The following is a 10440-nucleotide window of genomic DNA, read 5'->3' on the forward strand; positions in this document are numbered from 1 at the left end:
AGCGGGGAGCCTGCTTCCTCCTCTCTCTGCCTGCCTCTCTGCCTACTTGTGATCTCTGTCTGTCAAATAAATAAATAAAATCTTTTAAAAAAAGAAAAGTGCATGGGTAACAGCCCAGAGATAATTGGAGAAATTGTTGCCGTGTACGATTGTGGAAATCATATTCATAAACCCTGCCATTTGAGGGGCTCTCAAATAGATTTGCTTGGGCAGTCAGGTCAGCTCTGTTTTCTAACATGTGAAAATAAGAATACATAAACCAGATTAAATTTAGGGACAATAAAATAATTGGTCTGGTATTCTTGCACTCTGCCATTGTAGCTCTCATTCATTATATTCCTAGCATCTCTGTAATTTACAGCTGAGGCACCCCAGACATAAAGGTTATGTGACTCACCCAAATCATATGGTGAATCACCAGTCAAGCTGTTCTTATAGGCAGTGAGAATGTTTTTAGCTAATTTTTGGCATGGATTAGCAAGACTGGCTGCCTCACTGTCTGAACTTAGAGTATATATGTCCAAATCCAGGCTCTATTTTGGATGCCAAGACCTGACTGGCCATATGATGCCAAACCACAAGGCCAAATAGAAGCAGTAAATACGTGTATGACGTCCTTAGCATGTCTACTCGAATTACGAAATTAATTCTGAAAGACTCAAAGTTACATTTCTTTCTTTAAATTTTTTCTTTGAAAATAAGCTCTAACCCCAGCGTGGGGCTTGGACTCACGAGCCCGAGATCAAGAGTCACACATTCTACTGACTGAACCAGCCAGGTGCCTCCAAAATTTGTGTTTCTGATCTCAAGAATTTGGAAGTGGGAAAGAGGACTTTTCACTACATTGCCAAGGCAAACCTTGGAGGTCAGGAACCATGTCTTCCCAATCACTGTGTTTGCAATGACTACCATGCTGTCTAGTCCATTAATAAGCACAGAGTTAATTTTTTTCAATACATACACATATGAGTGAAGGAATGAAGAAATAAGTAAACAGAGTGGGAAAACCTCATCTAAAAGTTGTGCATTGACAAATATAATACAATTTAGAATTCATGCTGGTTTTCCACAAATTTCAACCCTTTTTATGAACAAACATCAAACACCTGCCCTGTGCCAGGCTCTGTGCTAGATGCTAGGGGATCTGTTCTGTCATAGAGCACAGAAGGGCAGTAGTAACTGTCTCTAATTCAGACTGTTTGGGGGAGGGTCTCGGGGAGACTGTTCTGAAGGAGGGGACCCTTGAAGTAGTCAAGGAGGTGGAGAAAGGGAGTTCTGCCTAGGAGAGAAGCATGTGCAGAACTCAGAGTCAACAAAGTCTGACACCTCTGAAGAACTAAAAATGGGGGTTTTGAATGAGAGGTTCGAGGGCATTATTTTTGGTAAAGATTTTATTTATTTATTTGACAGACAGAGACAGTGAGAAAGGGAACAGAAGCAGTGAGAGTGGGAGAGGGAGAAGCAGGCTTCCCGCCGAGCAGGGAGCCCAACACGAGGCTCGATGTGGGGCTCGATGTGGGGCTGGATCCCAGGACCCTGGGATTGCGACCTGAGCCAAAGGCAGACACTTAAAGACTGAGCCAACCAAGCGCCCATCTCAAGGGTTCTTTATGCGCACTAGGTCTCCTGGGTACACATTTAATCTCTCCCACTACAGGGGAGAGAAATTCAAGCTGGCATGTAATGGGTTTTGAATTTCTGAATAGGAAACTTATTTTCTAAAGTAGGTTTTGTGAGGTACGTTTGGGGATAAAGGAAAAGATACTCATTTTCCAGGCAACCATCACCTGCAACCATCACTGCCTTTGCTGGGGCTGGATGGAATATATGAGTTTCACATAGGCAACTTCTTATTAGAAATATGTATTCAAATTACGCCACCTTGTTAAATGAGTTAACTGAAACCTTCTTTCACTTCATTCGGGCCTCCACCAATGTCTTTAATCTTGTTAAGTCACACCAACAGTGTGTATTGAGTGCTTGCAGAAATTCTGGGAGGTAGTGATAGGAGAATAGGAGGGATAGAAGTGCTACTCTCCTAGGCAGAACTCCCTTTCTCCATCTCCTTGACTACTTCAAGGGTCCCCTCCTTCAGAACAGTCTCCCCCAAGATAGGCTTGGCCCTCCTGGAGTTTACAGTCTTGTCAGCAAATGCAGATGTACATTCATCATTCACAAGATATTCCCCCGTTCCAAACATAATACATGGGTCTTTGGTAACCACTGTGTTGTTTAACTCAAAATATCAAAAGAGCAAATGATGTAAATACAGTGTGATACAGTGCTAGATTGTGTGGTGTAGACTATCATTATTGTAGGAACACAGAAGGACAAATGAGGGTGTGAACCAATAATTAGGGTAGGTTTCATGAAATTGGTGTGACCAAAGCTAAAGGATCTGAGATTGTTGAAGGTCGTTCCAGATACTAAAACTTTACGATTGTAGTGGCGTCTGGGTGGCTCAGTGGGTTAAGCCTCTGCCTTTGGCTCAGGTCATGATCTCATGGTCCTGGGATAGAGCCCCACATCAGGCTCTCTGCTTGGTGGGGAGTCTGCTTTCCGCCCCCCTCTCTGCATGCCTCTCTGCCTACTTGTGATCTCTCTCTCTCTGTCAAATGGATAAATAACATCTTAAAAAAAAACTTTATGATTGTATATGACACCTTTGTTGTTTTGTTTTGTATGCAAGTTTAATGATGGAGGACAAAAGGACCCACTTGGGCTGTTATGCTATATGGGCTTATCTGTGGTTTCTGGCATGTGTCTTGAATAATATTTTAATATATTTCCACACATTCCATTAAGTAATAACGCTTAGAACAGCATTCTTTTTTTTATTAAAGATTTTATTTATTTATTTGACACAGCGAGAGAGGGAACACAAGCAGGGGGAGTGGGAGAGGTAGAAGCAGGCTTCCCGACAAGTAGGGAGCCCGATGTGGGGCTCAATCCTAGGACCCCGGGATCACTACCTGAGCGAAGGCAGCTGCCTAATGACTGAGCCACCCAGGCGCCCCTGAACAACATTCTATCTCAAAAAGAATTCAGCCTCCCTTGCATCCAAACAAACAAACAAAGCCAAAATTTGGATGCCTAGGTGGCTCAGTAGCCTAAGCACCTGCCTTTGGCTCAGGTCATGACCCCTGAGTCCTGGAATCCGGCTCCTTGCTCAGCGGGGAGCCTGCTTCTCCCTCTGCCTGCCGCTCCCCCTGCTTGTGCTCTCTCTCTGACAAATAAATAAATAAGACTTAAAAAAAAAGCCAGAATTCACTCAGAGCACTGCTCAAGTAGTTCTCTCTTCATTTGGAAGTGGTCAATTAATTCAAATGACAACTCCGAAATAGGAGCAACTCAGCAGGTGATTCATGGTGTGATTGAAGGGGTCTGGTAACCTTTCTGACTCAGTTTCTTCATCTGTCTGTAGAAAATAATGGTCTCACAGAGGTGTTATGAAAAATAATTGAAGTTGGTAATGTGCTTTGAGATCCATGCATGAACCTTGCTTTCAAAGTTCATAATTACATCCTGCAGTGAGCTGGCTCCTTCCACTCATTCTTTAATAGGTATTCAAAATGACAGAGCTCAGGTAGATTTTTCCCTGTTCTCAAGTTACTACTACATTATTTAGCCCTGATACCAGTTGCCTTTAAAATCGAATGCAGCCCACAGCGTAGTAAGGACCACTAATCCTTTGGCTTTAGGATTCTTAAAGTCTTTCCTTCTGGGGAGTTTAGTTTTCCAGATCACTCTCAACCTACGTTTCTCAATTTTCCCATTTCAACTGACTCACTCATCTCCTCTCTGATAATAATCCCCCAAAATTGTAAAAGATCAGCTCAATGGTTTCACTGAAACCTAACAGGAGGCCCTTTTTTGCTTTGCTTAATACTTGGTAATTTCTTCTTTGCTGTTCTTATTCCTATTCTTTCCCTCCTCCCCTCTCCCCCGTTTTAATTGGCCTGTTGGAAACACAGCAGGTGAAATTCTTTAGATGACTCCACAGCAGGAGAAGAAAAGAGATGCTAAAATCCAAATGTTGAGTTGTTGAATTGGGGGGTAGGAGGGGGACTGGGATTGGCCAAGCAGAAAACTAGAGGGGAGATGCGAGCAAGATGTTTTGACAACATCCGAGAGTCTATCTGGGTAGTAAGGGGAAACCTAGAAAAACAAAGCTAATTGAGAACACAGGAAAAGAGAACCATTGACCCCTAACACGGGCCGCCTTTCACAAACTCCTTTTGCCATTTCACCATTTGACAGAAGGGAGCGAGAGAATGTGGTATCCCTCCCCGTCACAGGAAAAGCTCGTCAAGCTTATCTATCCTAATGACCTTGGATCCGTAGTGACATCTTTATTCAAAGGAAAGAACACTTTTTCCTGAACATTTGGTTCTAAGATGGAATATGAGTATAAATCCAACCTTTTTCTTAAGTTCAGCTTGAATTCTGTCAATATGTGTGACAATTTCTTTTTGTTTTTTTAACTTTTTATTTTGAAGTACTTTTAAAATTACAGAAGAGTTGCAACAACAATACTGGATTTTCGCATTTATCTTCCACTCAGCTTTCCCTAATAGTAACAACTCAAGGAATTAGAACAATGATGAAAACCAGGAAATTAGCCTTGGTAAATACACAAGAGTCATACCTAACAGTAAACAACTGACCTTACTTAAATTTCACCAGTTTTACCCCTCGTGTTCATTTTCTGTTCCTGGGTCTAGTCCAGCATCCCACATTGCATATCGTTGTGTGTCTCATTAATTTCCTTCTATCCGTGGCATTTCCCCATTTTAAAGAAGAAAATAAAATCTGTTGGTAGTGATAATGTTGAAATGCAAGATAAATGTAAGGACATAAAAATGATCTGCCCTTTCTTCTTTTTTTCCTCCCAGGCAACTAAAAATTAGCTTTATTTTTATTTGCTATAACAAGTAAAGAATAAGTTATGGTTTTCATTTTTAAAATAAGTAAAAAATGCAGTTGGTAGTTTTAAAGGTTTTAAAGAAGTCAAACATATTTCAGAATAGTCAAATACGTTTCTTTAAATATGAAATTGTGTATTACAATTGTATGATTGTAATAATCTTGCAGTTAATTTTACTGTGTAGTAAATATTTTAACCTTGCCCCAAAAGAGGTCTGATCTTTGTTCTTGGCTTCTGAGAGGTGGTCTCTAAGCCTTTGGAATGTCAGGCTTGAAAGGAGAATCTATATCTACCTGAGCAATATGTGTGACAATTTCTACATGAATTTCAGGCAAAAGCTTTCTTTCATTCTCTCCAACCCGAGTTCTGTCTGCACTACCTAGGGGAACAGAGCTTCCTTTCATAGAAACCACTACTCAAAGCAGTGCCCATTTCTGAATGGCTTCAGTTACCATCACAAAACTAGAACTTAAACAGACTAAGATATCCAGAGAGTGGGTCAATTTTACTTTTACTTTGCTGGTAGGAAATATTTTCCTTCGATTGGAGTAAAAAACACCAAGAGGGCTTGGCTTTTCCCCTTCTTGAAATACTATAGCTCTGCATATGTTTCTCACTCTAAGTGCAGAAAACTTTTGAAAAGTATCTATTTATATAACAATTTTGAAATGACAAAATTGAAGAAATGGAGGACAGCTTAGTGGTTGCCAAGGATTGGGGAGGGGAGGGCAGAGGGAAACGGGTGTGGTTACAAAAGAGCAACTGGAGGAATCCTTGTGGTATTGGAACTGTTTTGTATCTTGACTGTGGTGGTAGATACATGAATCTACATGGGTGATTAAAATTGTATGTAAATTAATACACACATGCACATGCATGCACACACACACAAATTAGTACAATTAAAAGTGGGGAGGGCTGCCTGGGTGGCTCAGTGGGTTAAGCCTCTGCCTTCGGCTCGGGTCGTGATCTCGGGGTCCTGGGATCGAGTCCCACATCGAGCTCTCTGCTAGGCAGGGAGCCTGCTTCCTCCTCTCTCTCTCTCTCTACTTGTGATCTCTCTCTGTCAAATAAATAAAATCTTTAGAAAAAAAAAAAAGTGGGGAAATCCGGGGCGCCTGGGTGGCTCAGTGGGTTAAAGCCTCTTCTTTCAGCTCGGGTCATGATCTCAGGGTCCTGGGATAGAGCCTGGCATTGGGCTCTCTGTTCAGCAGGGAGCCTGCTTCCCCCTCTCTGTCTGGCTGTCTCTCTGCCTGCTTGTGATCTCTGCCTGTCAAAATAAGTAAATAAAATATTTTTTTTTTAAAAAAGTGGGAAATCCAAGTAAGATCAGTGAACTGTATCAGTGTCAATATTCTGGTTGTGATATAATACTATAGGGTCCAAGAGCAGGTTGCCCCACGATGGGCCACTTTGGAATGAGGATTATTTGAGTTAAAAGCAATCAAAACCCAAGAGATTCAGGAAAAACTTTACTTCCCCCTCAAGTGCCTACTACCTGTACCAGGAGGAGAGCTATTAACAGAGATTCCTCTTTGCCTAAGAAACTTATATGCATAACAGGGCCATCCTCTCACTTTTCCTGCTGTCTTCTTCCTCTTGTATCCCCACATCCTACCCCTCTTCTTAGCTCAGTATGTCATTTGTGCCTCATGTTGCCTGTCTTTAATATTTCATGTCTGTGTGGACTCCCCATATATACGAAACTAAATTTAGTTTTCCCATTCATCTGTCTCATGTCAATGTGATTCTTAGTCTAGTTAGAAGGACCTTGGAATGGGCACCTGGGTTTCTCAGATGCCTAAGTGTCTGCCTTCGGGTTGGGTCATGATCCCAGGGTGCTGGGATCAGATACCATCTCCTGCTCCCTGCTCAGCAGGGAGCCTGTTCCCTCTCTCTCTCTCTCTCATGAATTAGAAAATAAAATCGTTAAAAAAAAGAAGGATCTTGAAAGGAAGAGTAAATTCCTTCCTCCCCAAACAATGTTGTAGTTTTGCAAGATGTAACTGATGAAGCACAGAAGCAAAAAATGTTGACCTTTAGTCCAGAAGGCTGACCTATAGCCTACATAGTTCCGACAAGCATCAAATACTTGCTGGTTGCCACATTCTTTTTTTTTTTTAAAGATTTTTAAAATTTATTTGACAGAGATCACAAGTAGGCAGAGAGGCAGGCATAGAGGCAGGTGTGGGCGGGGAGCAGGCACCCTCCTGAGCAGGGAGCCAGATGTGGGGCTCTATCCCAGGACCCTGAGATCATGACCTGAGCCTAAGGTAGAGGCTTAACCCCCTGAGCCACCAAGGCGCCCCTGGTTGCTACGTTCTTAAAGGGTCTCATGACTGCCTGTATATCTCACTAATGGTTGATATCAAAATGAATTATAAGCAGCAATTATATATGTTATATAATCAGAAATTATAAGAGAAATTTTACAGAAGTGGTTTTAGGAGTAGAAATTTGAAGAAGACATTTATGATGTAATACTTCCTGCATGTCCCCTCCCCCTTGAGCACTAAGCGTATAACCACCAGCTTCATACAGAAGAGTGCAGCTTTTTCTGCCCAGTGCCCTGTCCCTGTGCTACTCAAATAAAGTTACTAAGTTGCACCATACAATGTCTCAAGAATTCTTTCTTGATTGTTCCCTCAACAACCCCACAACATTACCACTGGGGGAACCTGTACAAGGGATTTCTGTATTTTTTATACAACTACATGCAAATCTACATTTAGCCCAATAAGAATTTCAGTTAAAAAGAGTTAACCAGGGGCACCTGGGTGGCTCAGTGGGTTAAGCCTCTGCCTTTGGCTCAGGTCATGATCCCAGGGTCCTGGGATCGTGCCCCACATCAGGCTCTCTGCCCAGCAGGGAGCCTGCTTCTCCCTCTCTGCCTGCCTCTCTGCCTACTTCTGCCTACTTGTGATTTCTCTCTCTGTCAAATAAATAAATAAATCTTAAAAAAAAAAAAAAAAAAGAGTTAACCAGGACTTTGCTAGGCCCTACTCAAACAGCATGGGCAAGGAGACAAACCACCCATGGCTGAGACAAAAAGAAGAAAGCTCACCCCTGAGAGGTAAGCTGGCCTCTGAGGATGGAGTGATTCAGAACCAAAGTTTGATACATCAGAAAGGCAGAAAATGCTTATATTTTTCTAAATTTTTATTTATTTATTTTAAAGAGAGAGAGTGTGTGAGACAGAGAGAATGGGGGGAGGGGCAGAGGGAGAGGGAGAGAATCTCAAGCAGATTCCTCACTGAGCACAGAGCCAACAAAGAGCTCCATCCCATGACCCTGAGATCACAACCAGAGCTGAAATCAAGAGTCAGATGCTTAACCCACTGAGCCACCCAGGCGCCTCAGAAATGGTTTTTGATTACAACTTAACGTTCCATGTAAAGAATTTAGGTTTCAAAATAGAAAAAAAAAAAGATGCTTTATTTCTTTTAAAGATCTTTATTTATTTTAAAAGTTGGTCTAAGATATCATAAAAAACAAATTAATGGTACTCCCTAATGTCTATTTATTTTTATTATAGAATCATATTTTTATTAATAAGAATAGGAAATCATGCTGATGTTTAGGCAGAAATTTACCTTAACCCAGGTGCCATCACTGCAAAATGGCTGGTTCAGATTTGTTTTGAGAAAGGAATAAATCTCATAAAGATTAAATCTTCATATTAGAGTGTCAAGTATAGCAAAAATGTAGATACAGCCTTTTTTTTTTTGGAAATGAAGAAATATTAAGGCTAGGTTTTGAACATATATTTGAAACAAAAAGGTAGCAGTAGATAAGACCAAAGCGAGATGAGGAAAACTCTAGTTGACATTTTCTGTGAGTTAATTATTGTCCTGAGGGAATCAAAGAGAAAAAAATGGCTCAGCCATCTGTTTAAGTATTAAAACCTTTTCCAATTAAAATGTTCTGTGTGAGTCAATAATGAGGTAACTCAGATAGACTCAAACTAATATATACCTTGATATAGAACTGAAAAGAATTCCCGATCCAAGCCAAATCTTTGCCTAGTATCCTATGTGTATGATATGTGAGACTAGGTGTGGCTAAGCGATGATAAATAATGTATATACTGAAAGTCCAACTACTGTGCAGATATTCCTGGCAAATTACATCATTCTTTCAAACAACATCCTAAAGGCTCAGCCGGATGATATTTTCCATCCCCAGGAAGACTTGAAGGATATCATCCAAGCAAGGAGGGAAATAATTTCCTGGAGGCTGAGTTAGGGTTCTCAGTGCCAGCATGGAATAGGAGAGAGCTCAGAATTTAGCAGACACAGGATCAAGATTACCATGTTGGGGCAAACATGGGAGAAAGGGAAGGGCTGCTCTCCTAGAGGTTTTCAAAGGCACATGGGCAAAAAGGGAACTGACAGCCAGGTACACTATGAAAGAATCAAAGGGCTATACAGTAACTTCTAATGAGCAAGAAGAAAGACTGGGTGAAGGGAATTGACAAAAGTCTGATCGAAAGCAAAAAGGGGAAAAGAAGCAATGAGAATCTCCAGATGCAGAGGCTGCAAGTATTAGCCCAGAGCTGATTCCAACACCTCCAAATGGCTGAGAAATTATACATGGATGAAAAAATGTGTAAAACATAGAACAGGTCCTAGTCTGTAAAAAGAAAATGATAGGAAAATAATTAAAAGAACTTTAAAAATGAGGATTTCACAGAAGGATTACATAGGAGGTGGAAAAGGAGCCTGGCTATATGTAATTTGGCTTTTTTTTAAAGGTTTATTTATTTATTTTAGAGAGTGAGAGAGTGTGGTGGGAGGGGTAGAGGGAGAGGGAGAAAGAAAAATTTCAAGCAGAATCCCCACTGAGTGCAGAGCCCTACCCAGGGCTTGATCCCATGACCCTGAGATCATGACCTGAGCTGAAACCAAGACTCGGATGGTTAACCTACTAATCCACGCAGGTGCCCCTAATTTGGGTTTTTTGGAGCAAAGTTTACGTTGACATTCAAGTGTTCCAGGTGGTCTCTAACCAAAGCTGGTGGCATCATGCCAATCACAGTTTCGTGACCGCTTAAAAACCTACAGTCTCTTATTTCAGAAACAAATAATGGATCTTGATGGTAATTCTTTCTGTAAATACAGTATTGTCTTCAATAATAATTGTTATATGGAAGCCTCTTCTTCCTTTCTGGGGCTAAGCATGCTGTTTTGTAATTTCCTACTGCCTATTAATTTCTAGAAGGTAAAAACTGTGGCTTACATATTCTGAATTCCAAGTGCCTGGCATGTGCTAGGAACTCAATGAATGTTCACGTCTTTAATAAATGAACAGCAAAAAAAAAAAAAAAAAAAAAACCAAACTTAAGAAAAATGAAAGCGGGAGGTGCCTGACTGGCTCAGTGCTCAGAGCCTGCGACTCTGATCTTGGGGTCAAGAGTTCGTGCCACACATTGGGTAAGGAGCCTACTTAAATAATGAAGGAAAAATGAAAGGCAACATTCACTTACCTGCTGGAGAGGCAGCTAAATTCTGACA

The sequence above is a fragment of the Enhydra lutris genome, unplaced genomic scaffold, assembly GCF_002288905.1.
Source record: "Enhydra lutris kenyoni isolate GAN:26980312 unplaced genomic scaffold, ASM228890v2 scaffoldscaffold53, whole genome shotgun sequence".
NCBI lineage: Eukaryota > Metazoa > Chordata > Mammalia > Carnivora > Mustelidae > Enhydra > Enhydra lutris.